The sequence below is a fragment of the Triticum urartu genome, chromosome 2 (genome assembly GCF_003073215.2).
Source record: "Triticum urartu cultivar G1812 chromosome 2, Tu2.1, whole genome shotgun sequence".
NCBI classification, from domain to species: Eukaryota; Viridiplantae; Streptophyta; class Magnoliopsida; order Poales; family Poaceae; genus Triticum; species Triticum urartu.
This window is the reverse complement of record NC_053023.1, coordinates 601,545,295-601,573,041: the sequence shown is the minus strand read 5'-3', so window position 1 is coordinate 601,573,041 and position 27,747 is coordinate 601,545,295.

Below are 27,747 nucleotides of genomic sequence, written 5' to 3'. Positions count from 1 at the left end.
CCCAACCTGTCCACTCCCGCCAAAAGAGACTTAAGTCAGGTTACCTGTTTTAAGTGCGGGAAGATAGGGCATTATGCCTATGATTGCCCCGAAGGAAGGAATGGAAACGGAAATGGAAGCACTGGGAAGAAGCCCAATCCATTCAACAAAGGACAAGTGAACCACGTTAACGTGGAGGAGGTTGAAGAGCAGCCGAACGCGGTAATAGGTAAGTTTTTGGTTAACTCATTTACTGCTCTTGTTCTTTTCGATACTGGTGCATCGCATTCATACATATCAAGGGGATTCGTGGATAAGTTTAAACTACCAACCCATATCCATAGGACCCCTCTTTTAGTGAGTTCACCCGGAGCAGAATATATGGCTAGCCGATGGTGTGACCAGTTACCCTTAACCATTGGCACGCATGTGTTCCCGTCCGACCTAATTATCTTGGAGTCGCAAGGATTGGATGTGATATTGGGTATGGACTGGATGTCAAAGTATGGAGGAAGCATTGACTGTGCGAGTAAGTCGATTTATCTCATCACCCCAGAGGGAAAAAGGATTAAGTATGTGTCTAGGCATGTGCCTAAAAGGAGCCAAGTGAATGCCCTTACGGGAGTTGTTTAGGAGGAAGTACCGATAGTAAAGGATTACCCGGATGTTTTCCCAGAGGAGTTACCAGGCATGCCGCTAGACAGAGACATTGAGTTTTTGATAGAGCTGTTGCCAGGTACATGACCAATATCCAAGAGACCATATCAGATGCCCGCAAATGATCTGGAAGAAATTAAGAAATAGATCAAGGAGTTATTGGAGAAAGGATACATCCGAAGAATTTCATCACCTTGGGGAGCCCCAGTACTCTTGGTCGAGAAGAAGGATAAATCCCTAAGGATGGTTGTTGATTATCGAGCCTTGAATGAAGTGACGATAAAGAACAAGTACCCACTACCGATGATCAATGATCTATTTGATCAGTTGCAAGGAGCTAAAGTGTTCTCAAAGATCGATTTACGATCAGGGTATCATCAGTTGGAGATACGAGAGAAGGACATACCAAAGACGGTGTTCACAACGCGATATGGATTATACGAGTACACGGTCATGTCGTTTGGACTGACTAACGCCCCTGCCTATTTCATGAGCTTGATGAACAAGGTGTTCATGGAGTATTTGGACAAGTTTGTTGTAGTGTTTATTGACGATATCATGGTATACTCGAAGAACGAGGAGGAGCACAAGGAGCATTTGTGTTTAGTTCTCGAGAAGCTCAGGGAACACCAGTTGTATGCTAAGTTTAGCAAATGTGAGTTTTGGCTGAAGGAAGTCGGATTCCTTGGACATGTCATATCAGGAGAAGGTATAGCAGTAGACCCCAGCAAGCTTCAGTCAGTCATTGAATGGTTGGCACCCACCTCAGTTAGCGAGATCCGTAGTTTTCTTGGACTCGCATGATACTACCGGGGATTCATTGAGAATTTTTCCAAGATTGCAAAACCAATGACTGAACTATTGAAGAGGGATACCAAGTTTAAATGGACAGAAGATTGTGAAGCAAGTTTCCAGGAGTTGAAGAAATGTTTGACTACAGCCCTAGTGCTAGTACTGCCAGATATACATAAGGAGTTCCAAGTGTATTGCGACGCCTCTCGCTTAGGACTTGGATGTGTGCTTATGCAGGACGGAAGAGTTGTTTCGTATGCCACACGACAACTAAAACCTCATGAGTTGAATTATGCTACGCACGATTTGGAGCTAGCAGCCGTAGTGCATGCATTGAAGACTTGGAGGCATTACCTTACTGGAAACCGTTGTGATGTGTACACGAATCACAAGAGTTTGAAGTACATCATCACCCAGAAGGAGCTGAACCTTAGGCAGAGGAGATGGTTGGAGCTTATAAAGGATTATGACATGAAGCTACACTATCATCCAGGAAAGGCCAATGTCGTAGCAGACGCATTGAGTCAGAAGAGTTATGCTAATATCCTTGAAAGTAAAGGACTGCCGAAGGAATTAGCAAAGGACATCATAGAACTTCGATTAGAAATTGTACCTAGAAGGTTCATTGCCACAATGGAGGTTCAGTCGACATTGCTGGACAAGATTCGGGAAGCTCAGAAATATGATAAAGAGATTGACGAGATAAAGGAGAAGATGGGCAAAGGAAAGGCCAAAGGTTTTCGTGAAGATGAGCACGATACCCTATGGTTTGAGGACCAAGTTTATGTGCCCAACAACAAGGAGATCAGGAAGTTAATACTTCAAGAGGCCCATGACTCACCATACTCGGTACACCCCGGAAACACCAAGATGTATTTGGATCTGAAGGAACATTTCTGGTGGACTAGTATGAAGAAGGATATTGCCGAGTATGTAGCCGTATGTGATGTATGTCAAAGAGTTAAGGCAGAACATCAGAAGCCAGCACGACTGTTACAGCCTATGCCGATACCCGAATGGAAGTGGGATAAACTTGGCATGGACTTTATTACCGGATTACCCAGGACTAAAGCAGGATATGATTCCATATGGGTAGTAGTTGATCGTTTGACCAAAGTAGCTCACTTCATCCCAGTGAAAACCACCTATACAAGTGCAAAGTTGGCCAAGATCTACATGTCCAGGATCATATGTCTGCATGGAGTTCCGAGGACCATCGTATCAGATCGAGGAACACAGTTTACTTCAAAGTTTTGGCATCGGTTACACCAGACTCTGGGAATGAGATTGGAGTTCAGTACAATGTTTCACCCACAGACAGACGGACAAACTGAGAGAGTCAGTCAAATTTTGGAGGACATGTTGAGAGCCTGTGCGCTAGCTTATGGATCTAGTTGGGATGACAATTTGCCGTATGCGGAGTTCTCATACAACAATAGCTACCAAGCCAGTTTGAAGATGGCACCGTTTGAAGCCCTGTATGGACGCAGGTGCAGAACACCGTTGATGTGGGATGAGGTAGGAGACCGACAGTTGTTTGGACCAGACCTGATTAAAGAATCTAAGGAGAAGTTAAAGTTGATCCAGGACCGACTGAAGATTGCTCAGTCCAGGAAGAAGAGTTATGCAGACTCAAAACGCAAGGAGGTAACCTACGAAATTGGAGATAGAGCATATCTGCGAGTATCGCCCTTGCGAGGAGTGAAACGTTTTGGAGTTAAAGGAAAGTTAGCCCCGAGATTTGTAGGACCGTATCGCATTTTGGAATGGATGGGAGAAGTTGCCTACATGTTGGAGTTACCTGAGGGATTGTCAGGAGTCCACGATGTGTTCCACGTTTCACAGCTGAAGAAGTGCCATACTGAGATGGATAATATACCATTAAGAGATACAGTACCCCTGGAAGCGATTTAGTTGGACAGTGATTTGACTTACGGGGAGAAGCCAGTTAAGATTCTTGAGTTTGCAGAGTCACCCGCAGTAAGGTTATCAAGTTTTGCAAGGTTCAGTGGAGCCACCATAACGAGGATGAAGCCACCTGGGAACGAGAGGATGATCTCCGCAAGGACCACCCATACCTATTTTCTAGCCAACCCGAATCTCGAGGGCAAGATTCATCTTAAGGGGGGTAGGTTTGTAACATCCCAAATTTTCAGTTTGGAATGTTATACATAGATCGCCCATGCATATCATGATTTATTGCATTCCAGTTCCGCAATCCTCGAAATCCTAAGTAACTCAAGGACCCACGGAGAGAGTTGGGGATTTTCCTTTTTTCATATTTGACTTTTATCAAATAATGAAACGAGGATTTTGATTTTAGTAATTTTTCTCTCCGAAATATTTCATATTAAATCAAATGAGTGGAGACAATATGACTTCTCTGAAATAATTGAAATATTGGAGGAAAAATATTAAAATCATTTATTGGATTTTATTTGGTTTCATTCGGATTTTATTTGCATTAGAAAAATTGCACGTTTTCAAAATTGCATTTTAGGGCCAAGAAAATGTTCAACTCGTCCTAAATATTTTATTTAGACGGAGATTATTTGTTTTGGCATTTTTAGATTTTTATTTATTTTTCTAGGATTTTTCTTCTGTCGGCGTAATTATTTAAATATATATATATCGTGCCCGACTGGGCCTAAGGCCCAGCCGAGCCTGGCCGGCCTGAGCCGCCGCCGCCTCGCGCGCGCGCCGCCGCCGACCCGGACTCCATGTCCGAGCCGGACTCCCCGCCGCCGCCGCTGCCTTGCCCCCTCCCCCAAGCAGCCGCCGCCCCCCTCCCCTTTAAATACCGCCGCCGCCCCCCTGGAGCCCAAGTCGCCGCCGCCCGCAGCCCCTCGCCCCGCCGCCTGCAGCCCCTCGCCCCGCCGCCCGCGCCGCCGCCAGGAGCCGCCGCCGTCTCCCGCCGCCGCCGCCACAGCCCCGCCACCCCATGCCGCCCCGTCACCGCACCGGAGCCCCGCTGGAGCCGAGCGAAGGTAGCCGCCGCACCGCCCCGGTTTTCTGAAGAAAAAAAACCGTTCGGGTTTTTTTAGAAACCCTAGTTTTCGTTTTTTGTAAATAGATTGGTTTTTCTCCGGTTTATTTATTTAGCGAGCGTTCGCTCGTTCGTTCATTTTAACGAACGTGTTCTTTGTTTAGATCCAGATAAGAAACGTTCGTTCGTTAATCTGTTCGTCGTTTTTCTTTTTCTCGGTTTTATTCCGCGATTTTTCTGATCGCGATTTTGGATCCGATCTTAATTTCTGTTTTTCTTCTCGTTTGTTTATCGGAATCAGGCGATTCAAGCGCCTGGAGTTTCGTCTCGAAACCCTCTTTCCGTTCAATCAATTCAAACAAGTTTTTGTTACTATAAAATTTGGCCTAGTTTCAGATTAGTAAACAAAGCTTCTTTCTTTCGCCGTTTGACTCTCGTTGCTCTGTTTGATTTGATTTTTGCGTACCAGAGTTCTTAAGTTGAACTTTTTGGTCAGCCTCTCTTATTTGAGTTTTGTTTGTGCATCATTGCTTGTTACTTATGTATGTTATTGTTTGCTTGCGATAGAATTCCCGGAGTGCGAAGCGTGTTACTACGAGTCTCTAGGATTCGCGGATTGTCAGCAAGGCAAGTAACACTTTGATCATATCCCATTATTACCCAGTTTTTATGCATTAGTTCCAATCCTCAAACATTGCATGATTAGGATATCATTAATTTGTGGGTTGGGAAGTAGTTGCTGAGGTAAAACCTATTGCCCTGTTATATTCAAACCCTTGGGAGTTACTTCTACGTATTGCTTATATTGCTACGCTATGCTCGTAGACGTGGTTTGGGTTTGAGTGAAATTCATGTCAGATGTGAGATTGTTAATTAATGGTTCAACTTAAGGTGGCAACTTAATCAAACAACTGGGTGGATTGAGGCACCTGGGGAACCCAGTGTTGTCTGTTTTTTTGGAAATCCCGGGGTACCTGTGTGATCTTCCTATGGACCGCCACCCAGGCTCAAAGGGAACTGAGATGATTCATGCTAGAAACTTCCGTGTGCAGCCACAAGCTATTATGGCCTCTAGCATAGTTGAGTAAGTTACGTGAAGCTCTTGAAGAGGTAGATCAGCAGGTAGTGGGTTTTTGTAGGTTTGTTATGGTCTTCCCGGAGTAGAGAGCTAACGTTCCCGAAAGACTATGTCTCGGTCATCCGTTTCTCAAACACCATGTAGTGCGAGAAATCCAACGGAGGCAATTGAGTCTTGTGGGGAAAAGTGCGCAAACCTCTGCAGAGTGTACAATCTAATCATGGTTAGCCTTGTCCCCGGTTATGGACAATTCTTGAGTATCTAGTACTTGGGTTATCACATGTATCTCACCATGTTTAATTAATACTGTTGGGTTGTTAATCACTTTAATTGGGATTGAGTTGGGGTTACCTTCTCAAAAAAAATTTCAAACACCATGATAGTTAAATTAAAATCTATTCCTTTGTTGTAGGAAAAAATTGGCTTTTCGCAAAACTATAACCATAGAGCTTTCCACCAGCCAAATATGCATGTAGTGATAGAATTATTCCGTTTCTGCTCTACTGTGTTATATTGCCAGCCTATTCCATGTGCTGACCCATTTTCGGGCTGCAAAGTATTATGTTGGAGACTTTTCAGACGAGGAGTAAGGTTCATTAGGTCGTTGCCGTGCAGCTCAGCTATGCCGTTGGAGTTGATGGACTCACCTTATCTTCCGAGCCTTCCACTGTTATCGCATTAGATGGCCTTAAGCCATATTCGTGTAATAAGTTCTCTTCGAAGACATTTGATGTAATAAGTGTGTGATTGCTACTCTGTTATAAATCCTTCGAGTACTGTGTGTGTCAGCATTACCGATCCAGGGATGACACTGAAGCACAGAGACTTGACCATCTGAGGTCGGGTCGCTACATTTGCATGCTTGCTTGAATTGTGTGGAGATTGCTTGACATGTGCTAAGATAGCTAAAATCTGCCAAGAACTAAAATTGGGAAAAGGCTAGATTTTTATTTGGTCAAGTAGTCTAATCACCCCCCTCTAGACATACTTTCGATCCTACACATTCACATATACTTATCAGAAATGCTATAGTGCTCCCACTCACTTTCTTGTAAATACAGGCTTCACCGCAAGTCTGTATAAAACTATATGCTTTGAACAACTTATCAAAGCGTATATTCCAACTCCGAGATGCTCACTAGTCCATAGATGGATCGCTGGAGCTTGCATATTTTATTAGTACCTTTAGGATTGACAAAACCTTCTGGTTGCATCATATACAACTCTTCTTTAATAAATCCATTAAATAATACAGTTTTGTTTATCCATTTGCAAGATTTCATAAAATGCGGCAATTTCTAACATGATTCAGACAAACTTAAGCATAGATACGAGTGAGAAACTCTCATCGTAGTCAACACCTTGAACTTGTCGAAAACCTTTTTGCGACAATTCTTGCTTTGTAGATAGTAACACTACTATCAGCGTCCGTCTTCCTCTTGAAGATCCATTTAATCTCAATGGCTCGCCGATCAATGGGAAAGTCAATCAAAGTCCATATTTTGTTCTCATACATGGATCTCATCTTAGATTTCATGGCCTCAAGCCATTTCGCGGAATCTGGGCTCATCATCGCTTCCTCATAGTTCATAGGCTCGTCACGGTCAAGTAACATGACCTCCAAAATAGGATTACTGTACCACTCTGGTGCGGATCTCACTCTGGTTTACCTACGAGGTTCGGTAGCAACTTGATCTGAAGTTACATGATCATCATCATTAGCTTCCTCACTAATTGGTGTAGTAGTCACAGGAACATATTTCTATGATGAACTACTTTCCAATAAGGGAGCAGGTACAGTTACCTCATCAAGTTCTACTTTCCTCCCACTCACTTCTTTCGAGAGAAACTCCTTCTCTAGAAAGGATCCATTCTCAACAACAAATATCTTGCCTTCGGATTTGTGATAGAAGGTGTACCCAACAGTTACTTTTGGGTATCCTATGAAGATGCACTTCTCCGACTTGGGTTTGAGCTTATCAAGATGAAACTTTTTCACATAAGCATTGCAACCCCAAACTTTAAGAAACGACAGCTTAGGTTTCTCGCTAAACCATAGTTCATACGGTGTCGTCTCAACAGATTTAGATGGTACCTTTTTAATGTGAATGCAGCTGTCTTTAATGCATAAACCCAAAACGATAGTGGTAAATCGGTAAGAGACATCATAGATTGCACTATATCAAATAAAGTACGGTTATGATGTTCGGACACACCATTACGCTGTGGTGTTCCAGGTGGCGTGTGTAGTGAAACTATTTCACATTGTTTTAACTGAAGGCCAAACTCGGAACTCAAATATTTTACTTCTGTGATCAGATCATAGAAACTTTATTTTTGTTAGGATGATTCTCCACTTCACTCTGAAATTCTTTGAACTTTTCAAATATTTCAGACTTGTGTTTCATCAAGTAGATATACTCATATCTGCTCAAATCATCTGTGAAGATCAGAAAACAATGATACCTGTCGTGAGCCTTAGTATTCATCGGACCACATACATCAGTATGTATGATTTCCAACAAATCTGTTGCTCGCTCCATTGTTCCGGAGAACGGAGTCTTAGTCATCTTGCCCATGAGGCATGGTTCGCAAGCATCGACTGATTCATAATCAAGTGATTCCAAAAGCCCATCAGCATGGATTTTCTTCATGCGCTTTACACCAATATGACCTAAACGGCAGTGCCATAAATAAGTTGCACTATCATTATTAACTTTGCATCTTTTGGCTTCAATATTATGAAAATGTGTGTCACTATGATCGAGATCCAACAAACCATTTTCATTGGGTGTATGACCATAGAAGGTTTTATTCATGTAAACAGAACAACAATTATTCTCTAACTTACATGAATAATCGTATTGCAATAAACATGATCCAACCATATTTATGCTCAACGCAAACACTAAATAACATTTATTTTAGGTTTAACACTAATCCCGAAAGTATAGGGAGTGTGCGATGATGATCATATCAATCTTGGAACCATTTCCAATACACATCGTCACTTCACCCTTAACTAGTCTCTGTTCATTCTGCAACTCCCATTTCGAGTTACTATTCTTAGCAACTGAATTTGTATCAAATACTAAGGGGTTTCTATAAACACTAGTAAAGTACACATCAATAACATGTATATCAAATATACATATGTTCACTTTGCCATCTTTCTTATCCGCTAATTATTTGGGGTAGTTTCGCTTCCAGTGACCAGTCCCTTTGTAGTACAAGTACTTAGTCTCAGGCTTAGGTCCATACTTGGGCTTCTTCACTTGAGAAGCAACTCGCTTGCCGTTCTTCTTGAAGTACCCCTTCTTCCCTTTGCCGTCTTCTTGAAACTAGTGGTCTCGTCAACCATCAACACTTGATGTTTTTCTTGATTTCTACCTTCGTCGATTTCAGCATCACGAAGAGCTTGGGAATTGTTTCCGTTATCCCTTGCATATCATAGTTCATCACGAAGTTCTACTAACTTGGTGATGGTGACTAGAGAATTCTGTCAATCACTATTTTATCTGGAAGATTAACTCCCACTTGATTCAGGTGATTGTAGTACCCAGACAATCTGAGCACATGCTCACTGCTTGAGCTATTCTCCTCCATCTTTTAGCTATAGAACTTGTTGGAGACTTCATATCTCTCAACCCGGGTATTTACTTGAAATATTAACTTCAACTCCTGGAACATCTCATATGGTCCATGACGTTCAAAACGTCTTTGAAGTCCCGATTCTAAGCCGTTTAAGCATGGTGCACTAAACTATCAAGTAGTCATCATATTGAGCTAGCCAAACGTTCATAACGTCTGCATCTGCTCCTGCAATAGGCTTGTCACCTAGCGGTGCATTAAGGACATAATTCTTCGGTGCAGCAATGAGGATAATCCTCAGATCACGGATCCAATCCGCATCATTTCTACTAATATCTTTCAACTTAATTTTCTCTAGGAACATATCAAAAAATAAAATAGGGGAGCTAAACGCGAGCTATTGATCTACAACATAGATATGTTAATACTACCAGGACTAAGTTCATGATAAATTTAAGTTCAATTAATCATATTACTTAAGAACTGCCACTTAGAAAGACATCCCTCTAATCTTCTAAGTGATCACGTGATCCAAATCAACTAAACCATAACCAATCATCACGTGAAATGGAGTAGCTTTCAATGGTGAACATCAATATGTTGATCATATCTACTATATGATTCACGCTCGACCTTTTGGTCTCAGTGTTCCGAGGCCATATCTGCATATGCTAGGCTCGTCAAGTTTAACCTGAGTATTCTACGTGTGCAAAAACTGGCTTGCACCCGTTGTAGATGGACGTAGAGCTTATCACACTCAATCATCACGTGGTGTCTGGGCACGACGAACTTTGGCAACGGTGCATAATCAAGGAGAACACTTTTATCTTGAAATTTGGTGAGAGATCATCTTATAATGCTACCGTTAATCAAAGCAAGATAAGATGCATAAAAGATAAACATCACATGCAATCAATATAAGTGATATGATATGGCCATCATCATCTTGTGCTTGTGATCTCCATCTCCGAAGCACCGTCATGATCACCGTCGTCACCGGCGCGACACCTTGATCTCCATCGTAGCATCGTTGTCGTATCGCCAATCTTATGCTTCCACGACTACCGCTACCACTTAGTGATAAAGTAAAGCATTACAGCGTGATTGCATTGCATACAATAAAGCGACAACCATATGGCTCCTGCCAGTTGCCGATAACTCGGTTACAAAACATGATCATCTCATACAATAAAATTTAGCATCATGTCTTGACCATATCACATCACAACATGCCCTGCAAAAACAAGTTAGACGTCCTCTACTTTGTTGTTGCAAGTTTTACGTGGCTGCTACGGGCTTAGCAAGAACCGTTCTTACCTACGCATCAAAACCACAATGATAGTTTGTCAAGTGGGTGCTGTTTTAACCTTCGCAAGGACCGGGCGTAGCCACACTTGGTTCAACTAAAGTTGGAGAAACTGACACCCGCCAGCCACCTGTGTGCAAAGCACGTCGGTAGAACCAGTCTTGCGTAAGCGTACGCGTAATGTCGGTCCGGGCCGCTTCATCCAACAATACCGCTGAACCAAATTATGACATGCTGGTAAGCAGTATGACTTATATCGCCCACAACTCGCTTGCGTTCTACTCGTGCACAACATCAACGCATAAAACCTAGGCTCGGATGCCACTGTTGGGGAACGTAGTAATTTCAAAAAAATTCCTACGCAGACGCAAGATCATGGTGATGCATAGCAACGAAAGGGGAGAGTGTTGTCTACGTACCCTCGTAGACCGTTCGCGGAAGCGTTATATCAACGTGGTTGATGTAGTCGTACATCTTCACGTCCGACCGATCCAAGTACCGAAAGCACGGCACCTCTGAGTTCTGCACACGTTCGGCTCGGGTGACGTCCTCGCCTTCTCGATCCAGCAAGAGGGGCAAAGTAGTAGATGAGTTCCGGCAGCACGACGGCGTGGTGACGGTGTTGGTGAAGAACAATCTCCGCATGGCTTCGCCTAAGCACTACGAAAACTATGACGGAGGATAAACTAGAGGGGACGGGGTTGTCGGCACACGGCTTGGTGTTTCTTGATGTGTCTTTGGTGCTAGCTCTACCCCTCTATTTATATGTTGAGCCCTGGGGTCGAAACTTGGAGAAAAAGCCTCCTCAAAGTCGGTTTCACCCGAAAGGCAAGAGTCCTACTCGGACTCCAGGGCTAGACGCCAGGGTTCCCAGCGTCTACCCCCTAGACGCCAGTGTTCCTGGCGTCTAGCCTCTGGTCTCCGCAAAACTTCCTTTTGCACTTTCCAAAAGCCTCGTGGGCTTTCCCCTCTGGCCCAGATAAAGTGTTCTCGTGCCCAAACATTTTGGGAAACAACCGGAACCCCTTCCGGTGAATTCTGGAACCCTTCCGAAGATCAAACACTACTATCCACATATCAATCTTTACTTCCGGACCATTCCGGAGTTCCTCGTCATATCTGTGATCTCATCCAAAACTCCGGACAACATTCAGTCACCAACGTACATAAGTCATAGTACTATATCGTCAACGAACGTTAAGCGTGCGGACCCTACGGGTTCGAGAACTATGTAGACATGACCGAGACACCTCTCTTGTCAATAACCAATAGCGCGATCCGGATGCCCATATTGGCTCCTACATACTCTACGAAGATCTTTATCGGTCAGACTGCATAACAACATACGTTGTTCCCTTTATCATCGGTATGTTATTTGCCCGAGATTCGATCGTCGGTATCTCAATACCTAGTTCAATCTATTACCGGCAAGTCTCTTTACTCGTTCCGTAATACATCATCCCGCAACTAACTCATTAGTTGCAATGCTTGCAAGGCTTATAGTGATGTGCGTTACCGAGTGGGCCTAGAGATACCTCTTCGACAATCGGAGTGACAAATCCTAATCTCGAAATATGCCAACCCAACAAGTACCTTTGGAGACACCTGTAGAGCACCTTTATAATCACCCAGTTACGTTGTGACGTTTGGTGGCACACAAAGTGTTCCTCCAGTAAACGGGAGTTTCATAATCTCATAGTCATAGGAACATGTATAAGTCATGAAGGAAGCAATAGCAACAAACTAAACGATCAAGTGCTAAGATAACGGAATGGTCAAGTCAATCACATCATTCTCCTAATGATGTGACCCCGTTAATCAAATGACAACTCATGTCTATGGTTAGGAAACATAACCATCTTTGATCAACGAGCTAGTCAAGTAGAGGCATACTAGTGACACTCTGTTTGTCTATGTATTCACACATGTATTATGTTTCCGGTTAATACAATTCTAGCATGAATAATAAACATTTATCATGAAATAAGGAAATAAATAATAACTTTATTATTGCCTCTAGGGCATATTTCCTTCACAAATCCCATCGGAATTCAATAGTCTTCATCATGAAAGAACCAATACAAGAAGTATCGAGCATGGAGCGATTATTGAGAGAAAGTCGAGCATAAAATTTTTGAATAATAATTTCTCTTGAGAGCTCATGATTGGGGCATGAATATAACATTGACTTAAGCCTCCCCCAACCTTGAGCAATACTTTCTCCTTCGCGAGGCCAAAAATTATATATATAATTATGATCACGGTGAACCAGATGCATAGGATAAAACTTCTGATGAAATTCCAATTCCAATTAGTTGTAGTTCCACGATCCAATATCATCACATAGCCTAAACCATGTCAATACCTTTCCCTTCAAAGATAAAGGGAAGACCTTCTTCTTAATAACAACCTCGGGCATACCTGCAAGCTTAAATAATCCACAAACTTCATCCACATAGATTAGGTGCATATTGGGATGTAATGTTCCATCTCCTATAAAAGGATCAGCTAGCAGTTTCTCTATCATACCCGATGGAATTTCAAAGTAAACATTTTCAGTAGGTTCAGTAAGTTGAGGAGCAACTCTTTGCTCTACTAGTCGGAGTGAAGATACCCCGAACAAGCCCCTGATATGTCTCCGTCGTATCTATAATTTTTTATTATTCCATGCCAATATTATACAACTTTCATATACTTTTGGCAACTTTTTATACTATTTTTGGGACTAACATATTGATCTAGTGCCCAGTGCTAGTCCCTGTTTGTTGCATTTTTTTGTTTCACAGAAAATACATATCAAACGGAGTCCAAACAGGATAAAAATTTACAGAGATTTTTTGGAATATATGTGATTTTTGGGAAGAAGAATCAACGCGAGACGATGCCCGAGGGGGCCACGAGGTAGGGGGCGTGCCCCTGACCCTCATGGCCACCCCGTAAGGTGGTTGGTGCCCTTCTTTCGCCGCAAGAAAGCCAATATCCGGATACAAATCGTGTTAAAATTTCAGCCCAATCGGAGTTATGGATCTTCGGGAATATAAGAAACGGTGAAAGGCTAGAATCTGGAGCGCAGAAACAGAGAGAGACAAAGAGACAGATACAATCTCGGAGGGGCTCTCGCCCCTCTGCCACCATGGAGGCCATGGACTAGAGGGGAAACCCTTCTCCCATCTAGGGAGAAGGTCAAGGAAGAATAATAATAAGGGGGGCTCTCTCCCCCTCTCTCCCGGGGGCGCCGGAACGTCGTCGGGGCCATCATCGTGTGACGGCGATCTACACCAACACCTCCGTCATCTTCACCAACACCTTCATCACCTTCCCCCACCTATCTACGGCGGTCCACTCTCCCGCAACTCGCTGTACCCTCTACTTGAACATGGTTCTTTATGCTTCATATTATTATCCAATGATGTGTTGCCATCCTATGATGTCTGAGTAGATTTTCGTTGTCCTATTGGTAATTGGTGAATTTCTATGATTGGTTTAATTTGCTTGTGGTCATGTTGTTGTCCTTTGGTGCCCATCATATGAGCATGCGCGTGGATCACACCATAGGGTTAGTTGTATGTTGATAGGACTATGCATTGGAGGGTAAGAGTGATAGAAGCTTCAACCTAGCATAGAAATTGATGCACACGGGATTGAATGGGGACAAATATATCTTAATGTTATGGTTGGGTATTACCTTAATGAATGTTAGTAGTTGCGAATGCTTGCGAATAGTTCCAATCATAAGTGCATAGAATTCCAAGTCAAGGATGACATGCTAGCAGTGGCCTCTCCCACATAAAACTTGCTATCGGTCTAGTAAAGTAGTCAATTGCTTAGGGACAATTCCGCAACTCCTACCACCACTTTTCCACACTCGCTATACTAACTTTATTGCTTCTTTACCTAAAACAGCCCCTAGTTTTTATTTATGTGCTCTTTATATTCTTGCAAACCTATCCCGTTACACCTACAAAGTACTTCTAGTTTTATACTTGTTCTAGGTAAAGCGAACATCAAGCGTGCGTAGAGTTGTATCGGTGGTCGATAAAACTTGAGGGAATATTTGTTCTACCTTTAGCTCCTCGTTGGGTTCGACACTCTTACTTATCGAAAGAGGCTACAATTGATCCCCTATACTTGTGGGTTATCAAGACCTTTTTCTGGCGCCGTTGCCGGGGAGTTATAGCGTGGGGTGAATATTCTCGTGTGTGCTTGTTTGCTTTATCACTAAGTAGTTTTTATTTTGTGCTCTTGTTTTATATCTTTAGTTATGGGTGTGAAACGCAAAATACCAAAAAAATAGTGGTACCTACTGAACCAATGGTTGAAGAACCACTCAAAATCTATCACACTACTGAAGCTTTTTACTTGGATCATCTTAGATCCCTATGTGCTCGGGCTGAAACCCCAACTAGCTTAGTTTTTTTTACTATAAACTATAGGGTAAGACCCCACTTCAATTTTTAATAAGAGAGCAAAGTACAAATAGTCTGAGAAGGCTTGTGGTAAGCCTTAAGAATAAAAAAGAAGAAACTACAAACTAGAAGAAAGAAGAAGAAAGAAAAAGGAAGAAATGAACCAAAAAGCCTACTAGCCTACAAACAGAAAAATTACACAAGGCCTTCAAGCCAAATAGAGAATTGCCTCTCATGCTTCTTCTTCATCCTAAACTTTAAAAGCTTTAGTTCCTCCAGATATATGGACTTCCAGCCTTGAAATGAAGGAGCAATGTTTGCGAAAATCTTGTTATTTCTGGTTATCCAGATGGCCCATGCTCCAAGAATGATGATCTCCATGTAAAATGGGTACCTTAGTTTGTCTTTAAGGTCTTGAAATGCTTCTAATACAGACAAGTTTGGTGTTCTTGTTGGACATATGAAGTCCCAGAAATGTTGAACCAATTCGCAACCCCAAAAAAGATGATGCAGTGTTTCTTCTTGTTGAAAACCTCCAACTGCACAGTTATACGCCTCCAACACAAAATCATTTCTTCTAAGAAGATTTCTTGTGTTGACACGATCATGGAGTAGTTGCTAGAAGAAAACTTTATGCTTTGGTTGACAAGAACTCTGCCAGATCCAGTTGAAATGTGGAGGGGTCTGCTTATGTCCAATTAAGACTTTATATGCTTTGATTGTTGAATAGTGTTCAGTCCCCCAAATGGAACTCCATGTGTCCAATGTGTCTAAGTATTCAGGTTGTCTCAATGAAATGCAAATATCTTCCATTTGTAAGAATTCCTCATATGCCTCTGTTGTCAAAGGGAGATGGAAGAGATCCTGCAAGTATTCAGTCTGCACCACTTGTTGAATATTTAGCTGAGGATTTTTGACAAAAGAGAATAGGTGTGTGAATTGGTGTTTAAGTATTGTATGGTTCCATAGATCATCCCAAAAGAACGCGCTGACACCATCTCCCACATTACATCTAGCAATAGCTTTGTACTGATCAATGAGGGCTAAGTTGGACTTCCACCAGAATGATCCTACCATGCTGCCCCCTGGTAATTTCCCATTATTATAGTATGTTTCCCAAATCAGGTTAACCCAAGGGATGTCATGTCTGTTGAAGAATTTGTGGAGGTCCCAACTAGCTTAGTTGAAGTCAAATATTTAGATGAGCATGCTTGTTATGTCCGACACCGCATATCTGAAAAACAGAAACTTTTACTGGATCAAATTCATCGTTTGCAGTGCTATGATTGGAATTTATGTGAAATATATGATTGTACTTGTTGTTCTAAAGACCCTAAGAAACACCTTCCTTGCCAATGTGAGTTTAGTGATAATGGAATCGTATCTTCGTATACTAAGGGTGTTCATAATTGCTATGATGTTCAACAAATTGAAGAATTTGTTGCTTTTAGGGGTACTTTAGAAATTGCTTCTTTTATTGAAGAGTGTGATACTACTCTCTACAAATCTGAAAATTTGGCCACACTTAAATATTGCTATGATAATTATGCTTCTAATCCTTATATTAAACCATATATTGAGGACTCCTCCGCTGTCCAAGAAGAGACTAATATTTTGTAGGAGTCTACGGAAGAAGAAATTAATGACATTGTGAGCTCATTGGATGAAAAAGATGAGGAGGAGAGCGAAGAACAAAAGAAGGAAGAGCGGATTGATCACCCGTTCCCACCATCTAATGAGAGTAACTCTTTATCCCATACGTTGTTTATTTTCCCTTTGAATTTACCGAAGGATGCATGCTATGATGATTGTTATGATCCCGTCGATTCTTTTGAAATATCGCTTTTTGATGATGCTTTCTATGCTTGTGGCCAAGATGCCAGTATGAATTATGCTTATGGAGATGAACTTGCTATAGTTCCTTATGTTAAACATGAAATTGTTGCTATTGCACCCATGCATGATAGTCCTATTATCTTTTTGAATTCTCCCGACTACACTATATCGGAGAAGTTTGTCCTTATTAAGGATTATATTGATGGGTTTCATATCACTACTACACATGATGATTTCGATAGATATAATATGCATGTGCTTGCTGCTCCTACTTGCAATTATTATGAGAGAGAAACTACATCTCCGCCTCTCCATGTTCCCAATATGATAAAATTGCAAGAAACTGTTTATACTATGAATTGGCCTTTACTATGTGTGCATGAATTGTTCTTTTATGACATGCGGATGCATAGGAAGAGAGTTAGACTTCGTTGTTGCATGATATATGTTACTTTGTGCTCACTACTAAATCACAAATCGTTGTTAATTAAAATTGGCTTTGATATATGATAACCCACAAATATAGGGGATCACAACAGTTTTCGAGGGTAGAGTATTCAACCCAAATTTATTGATTTGACACAAGGGGAGCCAAAGAATATTCTCAAGTATTAGCAGTTGAGTTGTCAATTCAACCACACCTGGAAAACTTAATATTTGCAGCAAAGTATTTAGTAGCAAAGTAGTATGATAGTAGTGGTAACGGTAGCAAAAGTAACGGTATTGGTTTTGTTACTCAACATATTATTCAATATCAATTCAGCTTGATCAACAGTTCTTTCCCTGAAAACACAACCAGCACAACTATCCAGGTGGTCTCTGGAAGCATCAGTTAGTCCATTATAAAAGATATCAAGTATTTCATTTTTCTTGAGAGGATAATCAGGCAAAGCATTAAGTAATTCGAGAAGCCTCCCCCAAGCTTGTGGGAGACTCTCTTCTTCAATTTGCACAAAAGTATATATTTCCCTTAGGGAAGCTTGTTTCTTATGAGCGGGGAAATATTTATTAGAGAAGTAATAAATCATATCCTGGGGACTAGGCACACAACCAGGATCAAGAGAATTAAACCATGTTTTAGCATCACCCTTTAATGAGAACGGAAACAACTTAAGGATAAAGTAATAGCGAGTTTTCTCATCATTAGTGAATAGGGTGGCTATATCATTCAATTTAGTAAGATGTGCGACAACAGTTTTAGATTCATAGCCATAGAAAGGATCAGATTCAACCAAAGTAATTAACTCAGGGTCGATAGAGAAATCATAATCCTTATCAGAAATACAGATATGTGAAGTAGCAAAACCAGGGTCATATTTCATTCTAGCATTCAAAGATTTTTCTTTAAGCTTAGCTAACAGTTTCTTAAGATCATATCTATCATTGCAAGCTAAAAAGTCTCTAGCAGCTTCTTCATCCATAACATAACCCTCAGGCACAACAGGCAATTCATATCTAGGGGGAGAATCTTCATCATCACTTTCATCAATATTATCAGTTTCAATAGTTTCATTCTCTCTAGCCCTAGCAAGTTGTTCATCAAGAAATTCACCTAGTGGCATAGTATTATCAAGCATAGAAGTAGTTTCATCATAAGTATCATGCAAAGTAGAAGTGGCATCATCAATAACATGTGACATATCAGAATGAATAGCAGGAGTAGGTGTCGCAAGTTTACTCAAAACAGAAGGTGAATCATGTGCAGAGCTAGATGGCAGTTCCTTACCTCCCCTCGTAGTTGAGGGAAAAATCTTGGTTCTTTTATCTTTCAAGTTCTTCATAGTGATCAACAGATATAAATCCCAAGTGACTCAAAGAATAGAGCTATGCTCCCCGGCGATGGCGCCAGAAAATAGTCTTGATAATCCACAAATATAGGGGATCGCAACAGTTTTTGAGGGTGGAGTATTCAACCCAAATTTATTGATTCGACACAAGGGGAGCCAAATAATATTCTCAAGTATTAACAGTTGAGTTGTCAAATTAACCGCACCTGAAAGACTTAATATTTGCAGCAATGTATTTAGTAGCAAAGTAATATGGAAGTAACGGTAGAAGTGGCAAAAGTAATAGTATTGGTTTTGTAGTGATTGTAACAGTGGCAACAGAAAAGTAACTAAGCAAAGATCAATATGTGAAAAACTCGTAGGCAATGGATCAGTGATGGATAATCATGTCAGATGCGATTCCTCATGCAACAGTTATAACATAGGGTGACACAGAACTAGCTCTAGTTCATCAATGTAATGTAGGCATGTATTCCGAATATAGTCATACGTGCTTATGGAAAAGAACTTGAATGACATCTTTTGTCCTACCCTCCCGTGGCAGCGGGGTCCTATTGGAAACTAAGGGATATTAAGGCCTCCTTTTAATAGAGTACCGGACCAACACATTAGCACTTAGTGAATACATGAACTCCTCATACTACGGTCATCACCGGGAATGGTCCCGATTGTTGTCACTTCGGGGTTAACGGATCATAACACATAATAGGTGACTATAGACTTGCAAGATAGGATCAAGAACTCACATATATTCATGAAAGCATAATAGGTTCATATCTGAAATCATGGCACTCGGGCCCTAGTGACAAGCATTAAGCATAGCAAAGTCATAGCAACATCAATCTCAGAACATAGTGAATACTAGCACTACAAAAAAAGACACATCCGTGACATTTTGGGCCGAACGAATTTTTTTTCTATCATACTTATGACACTTCTATGACGATAATTGTGACAAAACCTGGTATCATCATAGATGTGGTGGGGTCCTACTTCTATGAAAAAAAATCATGACAAAAAATGGGCTTTTCGTCCTGGGCGGGCCGGAGACGTAGTTGCATGACATTCTTTGGGCCGTCCATGATGGAAAAAACCGTGGTAGAAGCGAGGGCGAGGAAAATATCAGGGTATTCCCGGTTACGGTGGGTGGTCGGGGCCAAGCGATCCGCGTTTCTCTCGTACACGCAAGCGCGTGGGTGTGAGGCGTTGGGCTCTAACTGAACCCGAGCGAGGCGTTGGGCTCTAACTGAACCCAAGCGATTGCAGTTCAGGCTACACGTTACTGAACCCGAGAGATCGATCGATGGCTGTTAACTGAACTCGAGCGATCGATCGATGGCTACTGCTGCTAACTGAAGCCTATCGATGCTGCCTCTGGATGAACAGTGAGTGTTGCTGGGGGGTTTGGATGAACAGTTCCCGGTGGGGGTGGATGAACAGGACCCTGTGGTGTTGCCTCTGGATGAACAGTGAGCATTGCTGGGGGGGTTTGGATGAACAGTTCCTGCTGGGGGTGGTTGAACAGGAGCCCGTGGAGAGGGCTGGTTGAACAGTAGCCGGTGGAGTAGCGCGCGGTGGAGGCCGGATGAACAGGAGCCCGTGCATGAACAGTCGTAAGTGGAGGCCGGAGGAGGTCGACGGTGGATGAACAGTAGCCCATGGAGGCTGGAGGGGATCGACGGTGGAGATGAACAATATCCCATGGAGTCCCGTTTTGCGGTACGCCACACCCCTCCCGATGAATAGGACCCCCGTTTCGACCGTAGCATTCCAACACAAGTCTGTTTCCTCCGTTTTGTGGTACGCCACACCCCTCCTGATCAATAGGACCCCCGTTTCGACCGTAGGAGGTCCGTTTCCTCCGTTTTGCGTTACGCCAGACCCCTCCCGATGAAGATGATCCCGTTTCGACCGTGGCCTGTCGAACACAAGGCCGTTTCCTCCGTTCTGCAGTACGCCAGGCCTCGTTTCCATCGGCTATTCCATCCAAGCCCTCTTGATGAACACGACGACGCATTCCGTTCTGACCCAGCCGATTGGCTACTCATGAACACGACGACGTTGTTTCTCCATTCCGACCTAGCCATGTACACGAGCCCTGGCCGTACATATGCGCGAGTAGGCGTTCGAGGCCCTGCCCGTATGTATGTACATGGCCGCATTTTCTTTCTTGCACACCGGCCGTTGTACTTACATGTACATGCTACGTGCGCGCCTCTACTACGACACATGCACGCCTCTACATCGACCAGTATGTACGTACACGTTCGCGACCAAAATGACAATGCTACGTATGCTTCGACCAGGTGGGTCCCGACTGTCAGGCACTTCCTTGCGTGCGAAGATGTAGCTGGTGGTCCTAGCAGTCAGGTAGGCGAATCGTGTTTTTTTGCCCGGACGCACTTCCTTGCGTGCGAAGATGTAGCTGGTTGGTCCCAGCAGTCAGGGGGGAACATTTTTTTCGCAAAATACGGTGGCCCGTCCGGTGGGTCTCCGTTGTGTGGTGGAGGAATAATTATTTTGCGCGTAATAAGGAGGCACATCCTTGCTGCGGTCGTGGACCCAGCTGTCAGCCTCTCCACGTATAGTCCAGGTCCGATGGAAGCCGTTCGTTGACCACGTTGACCACGCCGCGCCGAGAGCACTAGGGCGGTGGACGACGGCGAGGCCTAGGATGGGACGATGCGGAGCCGGGGAAGACGCGGCAGTGGAATTCCGCACGGAGAGGAGTACGAGGGTTCACTGGTTCGACTGCGGTGTGAGGCTACCGTCGCCGTAGGGCTTGGCCAGCGCTGGGAATAGTAGGGGGCGGTGAGGCCTCCACGGCAGCACAGCCGGCCACGAGAGGCAGGAGCATGCGGCATGACCAGTGCTGCTTTGGGCGGCTGGAGCAAGAAGACCAGAGGTTGAAGAAGCACTACGGCCGCTGGATGGACATTGTACGGTCACTGGAGCTAGAGTCATTCATATTGACTAAGTTGACAAAGCACTCCGTCCCTGTCAACTTAGTAGGCCCACAAGTCAGCCTCCCAGCAAGGTGGGTCCCAACTAGCAGGGGGAGTATTCATTTTTTGTGTGTAATAAGGAGGCACTTCCGGTGGGTCCGAGCTGACAGCGGGGGGAACGTTTTTTTTGCGAAATACGGTGGCCCGTCCGGTGGGTCCCAGCAGTCAGGGGGAAACCTTTTTTCGCCAAATATGGTGGCCCGTCCGATGGGTCCCTGTTGTCAGGTGGAGGAATAATTATTTTCCGCATAATAAGGAGGCACTTCCTTGTGGCTGCCGTGGACTCAGCTGTCAGCCTCTCCATGTACAGTACTCTTCCGATGGAAGTCGTTCATTGACCACGTTGACCACGCCGCGCCGAGAGCACTAGGGCGGTGGATGACGATGAGCGGCGAGGCCTAGGAAGGGGACGACACGGAGCCGGGGAAGATGCGGAAGTGGAAGCCACGCGGAGAGGAGTATGAGGGTTCACTAGTTCGGCTATGGTGCGAGGCTGCCGTTGCCGCAGAATAACAGGGGGTGTGGGTGAGTGGAGGGATGGCCTGGCCAGCGGTGGGAGTAGTAGCGGGCGGCGAGGCCTCTGCGGCAGCACAGCCAGCCATGGGAGGCAGGAGCAGGCGGCACGACCTGCGCTGCTTTGGGCGGCTTGAGCAAGAAGACCATAGGTTGAAGAAGCACTTCGGCCATTGGATGGACATCGTACGGTCACTGCAGCTAGAATCGTTCATATTGACTAAGTTGACAAAGCCCTTGGTACGCGTCAACTTAGTAGGCCCACAGGTCAGCTTCCGAAACGGTGCGCCCCAGATGTCAGGGGGAGGAATCATTTTTTGGGCGGGTGAAGCTAGAATATCCAAGATTGAAGAAGAAACACAGCATCCGTTGGATGGACATCCAACGGCCACTGTTGCTAGAATCGTGTGTTGACTATAATAAGTTGACAAAGCCATGAATACGCGTCAACTTCTTTTTTTAGGAGACGCGTCAACTTAGTAGGCCCACAAGTGTGTGGCAGAGAACTTACAGCCCATTTGCAATTTGTAAGAATGTACATCCCATTTTTGAATGGAATTTACTACAGCCCATTTACAGTTTGTTAAAAGTACAACCCATTTTCTAGCTAGGACAACGATTAATAATTTCAACCAACCGTTCAAGACAAAATTCAATAAAATTTCCCACATTTTGATGGGATCCGAAATATTTTTATCCCGAAATTTCTAGACAGATTAAATATAAACTTGTATTACATAAAAATGTAACGAAACATTGCGCGTGCAACAATTAAAAATTAATATTTTCAAAATCCATAAATAATATTTTATAAACTAATTTCGTGCTTGGTGCATTTTTATATAGTTACTGCCCAGTTTTTATAATTACATCCCATTTATTATTTTTAAAGCTCATTTTCCTGTTAAGCCTAATGCATCCCTCCTAGCAAATATTTGCAGCCCAGCGGGGCGGAGAATAACAAGTTGACCTTGCCTGGGTATTCCTCAAAAAATGTATAGCTGGGCTAGCCATTTTCATCTTGAAAAAAAATAATATCTGGGCTGGATATCTGTCCTGGGCTAGACGGGCCACAACCCGCCCAGTTAATACCCTGCTCTCCTCTGAACAACAACAAAAACATTGCCAAGAAAAACTCTGCAGTGCTCACGCCTCAAAAACACAAATACTGCTCGAGCTGCTTGGTCCCAGCCGTCGGCTGCACCTTGTGCAATTCTCTCATTTATATTGACTACATAGGTTGACAATGGTGTTGGACCGTGATGTTAGGAAACCAGGAGGAAGCAAATAAATATAGTTGTACATAATAAGGAGGCACTTGCGTACGTACGGCTATGGCCCTAGTGGGTCCCTACTGTCATCCAGTCAAAATAAAGTCATCTCCTGAATCCTCATGTTCATTGACCATGTTAACAATGCTTGGCGCCACAGCGAGCGCAACAACTCGAAGGATGACGGAGAGGGCCTCGCGGGCCCTACGGATGATCTGATACAGCGCCCGCTGCTCATTCAAGAAGCCAGGATCATCTAACACCTATGAGCACCTTCGAGAGACAGAGACGACATGAAATGGTAAGGCCGCGCTTGGGAGCTTTGGTTTATTTCACACCTGTTTTAAGGTACAAGTTTAATTTACTCGTCATCGAAAAGAACGCGTAAAATACAGGCGTAATGAAACCGAGGGCCCGAGGTTCGTAAGTACAACTGGAGGGTTATGCGTGTAATTTGAGAGACCGGTGTATATTTTACTAGTCGAAATCGACCTACCAGGCGCTTCGCCCGAGACCATCTGCTTTTATTTACGAGCGTCAGTTTTACAAGCGGTTTTGGTTGGAAAACGATGATCCAATCACGGCCTAAGATGATGAGTTGGTCAAAAGATCATATGGTTTCACGTCTAACCTACCCGACTTGTCGTATAGGCCATGAATGAAACATAAGACGATGAATTTCTTAAGCACGGAAACAACAGAAGAGGATGATCTTCCTAACAAGCAAATCACTGGCATTAGATCGACATGCAAAACAATACGAAGCATTATTCTCAGGAGGCACGGTGAACAGCTCATGATGCCGCATGCCATAACATTCCAAGCTCAACTTTGCAATCAAACACAAGGCCTGGCATTACATAGACATTATTCAGAACAAACACTTAAAATATCTTACATAAGTCAACATTCATGTGACTATGCATCTCAGCAGAGTAAATATTTACTTCTGAACTGAAGACAGAAATAGGAAAAAACAATCGACGTTGCTCACACCAAAGGGCGTCCCACTCAAAAATATCAAATGCATGTCTTCTGGCTAACATCAATGAGCAAAAATTGACAAGGTTTTCCGATTCCAATACATTAAACTAATGTCAATTTTGACAAGCTTTTCCCATTCAAAATATGTAATGCCTATGATTGTGGAACGGGCAGGGTTTGTCATCAGTTTGTCATCTGATAGTCCGCTAGCTCAAGGTGACGATGAATTATTAGAGAACCATTTGATGTATTGTGCATGATGTGAAGTATTATGGAGGACACGAACCATCTGAACATTTTGTGCAGTACCAGTAAAATCAAGCTGAGCATCCCTGTGGATTTCATATTTATATGCTGCCAGAAAACAAAGACACATTAGCACACACATGAATATTGGACCCAGTGTCAACCCACCAATCGGTGGACTAACAAACTGAAAGTATGGTACACATATTACCATACCCAGATGCCCCATCATTGTTGCTTAGAGTGACATTGACAGACTTGGAGTCCTGTCCTGGCTTCTTGGTACTTGTCGGTGTCAAAACCGGCGGATCTCGGGTAGGGGGTTCCGAACTGTGCGTCTAGGCCGGATGGTAACAGGAGGCAGGGGACACAATGTTTTACCCAGGTTCGGGCCCTCTTGATGGAGGTAAAACCCTACGTCCTGCTTGATTGATATTGATGATATGGGTAGTACAAGAGTAGATCTACCACGAGATCAGAGAGGCTAAACCCTAGAAGCTAGCCTATGGTATGATTGTATGTTATGGTTGTTGTCCTACGGGCTAAAACCCTCCGGTTTATATAGACACCAGAGAGGGTTAGGGTTACACAAGGTCGGTTACAAAGGTGGAAATATCCATATCCGTATTGCCTAGCTTGCCTTCCACGCCAAGTAGAGTCCCATCCGGACACGAGACGAAGTCTTCAATCTTGTATCTTCATAGTCTAACAGTCCGGCCAATGGAGATAGTTCGGCTGTCCAGAGACCCCCTAATCCAGGACTCCCTCAGTAGCCCCTGAACTAGGCTTCAATGACGATGAGTCCGGCGTGCAGTATTCTCTTCGGCATTGCAAGGCGGGTTCCTTCTCCGAATACATCACAGAAGAACTTGAAAACAAGGATAGTGTCCGACCCTGCAAAATAAGTTCCACATACCACCGTAGAGAGAATAATATTTTCGCAATTCTAATTTGCTGACTAGTTTTGGAAGCACGACGTTATGTCATGGCCCGGTGATTATTCGAACCATTTCCTTTAACTAGCCCCGCACATAACGCGAGGCAGTTTTTTGACACGTCTTGTCAAAGCAGAGATCGTGTCCCCTTATTACGGGATTCTCATCAATACAGTCGTGGGTAACCCAACCGTGTCTAGGACTCCTAGATTATAGGCAAGTCCCAAACGGCTATGGAGAGGACGCTTGATATTCACCCTCTTTATAAAGGGAAAAGGTTTTTGCTTTTTCCCTCTCGTGCTCTATCGAACCCTTCCTCCGCCTTGAGTTCTAACACCCAAAGCCCAGGTCAGGTGCTCCGGATCTTCAATCATGTCTGAATCCAGCCTTCAAGGCCAGTGGATGCCCTCCTCCGTCATGGAAGAGGATATCAAGAAGTTGAGGGAGGCCAGATACCTGACCGCGGAGGTTTCGCATTGGCTACCTGCTCGAGGGCAGGTTGTCCCTACTCCCGAACCCGACGAGAACGTCGTGTTCGTCTCCCACTTCCTCCGAGGCCTAGGCCTTACTCTAGATCCCTTCGTCAGGGGTTTGATGTTTTATTACGGGCTAGATTTCCACGATCTAGCTCCGGACTCCTTTCTCCACATCTCGACAATTATTGTCGTGTGTGAGGCCTTCCTTCGCATTACCCCTCACTTCGGCCTGTGGCTCAATACCTTTGAAGTGAAGCCGAAGATGATCGAGGGGCAACGTGCAGCGTGCGGAGGTGCGTCAATAGGCAAGATGGTAGGAGCCCTTTGGCCGAAAGGTTCCTTCCAGAGGTGTCTGAATTATGGCAACGGGAGTGGTTTTACGTCACGGCTCCCAGAAGTGCCAAGTGGGCGGCTGCCCACGCTTTCCGCTCGGGCCCCCCACCACAACTGATGTCATGGATCAGTAGAGGTCTGAGCTGGGGCCCAGCCAAGGACGTGCCCATACTGCAAAGCCGCATTCAGGATCTCTTCGAGGGAGATTTTAATTTGGTTGCGGTAGTGCAAGTTATGCTGGTTCGTCGAGTCCAGCCTTGCAAACGTCGGCCCCTTCGCTTATGGGAGTTCAACCCAGAAGGGTTGTGTGCCATTCAAAGTTTCCTTGGCCTGACGCACAAGGAGATATACAAGTCATTCTTCGGACCTCAAATAGAGTGTCCGGATACTACCGAGGACGTGGGCCTGAGCAGTAACCGCGCCGCCGAAAAGTAAGAAATCCTCTAGCCGAACACACCTTCTTTTATTCATGAAGTTATTTCTGAGAGATCGCTCTTTGACCAGGATTGGCTAACGAAGGCGAAGATGATTCGGTGTCCGGCCCCCCTCCCTGAGGGTTTGGAAAATCCGGTTTTGGAGAAGATGCTCGAGCTCGCACCTTGCCCTGAGCCCTCGAGGGGAGATACAGGGGGGAATAATATGGGCGGAAGCAGGGCCCCATCGCTGCCAGTTCCAACTGAGGGAATGAGCGCCTCCATAAAGGAGGATAACCGGGGGAGGAAGAGGACTGCTTCCCAGGATCTGGAAGCCGTTACCTCCAAATGGGAGAAGAAATCTCCAATAGAGGGTCCTGCCTCGGGGGGTGCTCTTACCGCACAAAGTCCGCGGGGGATCAGCCCTCCAATGAGTCGTGAGTGATCCAAAATACTTTAATAGTGAAGGTATACTATCTTTTTTCTGAGAAAATAACCGCCGCATATATCTTGCAGTTCGGGCCTTAGCCCCTCTCAGCTGAGCTCGTCTTCGGGGGATCTTCTTCCAGAGATGATGGAGAGCGAAACGCCTCCCCCGGACTCTTCCGCTCAAGAAGCGGGCGACCCCGAAGTGTCGTCACGGAGGGCCTCTCTGGATCCGGTGAGGCCAGAAGATAATCCCATAGACCCCTGAAGTCCCCAGTGTCTGGCTCCCGAAGAGAGCAAACAAAAGAGTCCGGCACCGTCTGGTATGCGGTCGGACATTCTGAGGGAGCTTGTGGGGCGAGCGGCCATCTCAGAAGAACACCGTACGCTGATGGGTACGGTGATGAAGAGAATTTCATTCGCCGAAAGCGGATTACATGAAGCCTTTATGAGTCTACTGACAGGCTTTGAGGTACGTGAGATAATATGTGATAATACCGCACATGTTAGGTGTGCCCTGTGTAGATAGTAGCCCCTAAGACTCTGGTTGTCATCGAGAACGGCGGCAAATAGAGGATCATAGTCCCAGGCAATAATCAGACTGCCCTTATGTGCAGGTGGTGGAAGCTCCGGTGGCTAGCTGGACTAGTGAGTTTGCCGAATTAAAATGGCAACTGGATGTGGCAGATGCCGACATCGAGCTTGTTAACAAGAGGCTTGACGAGGC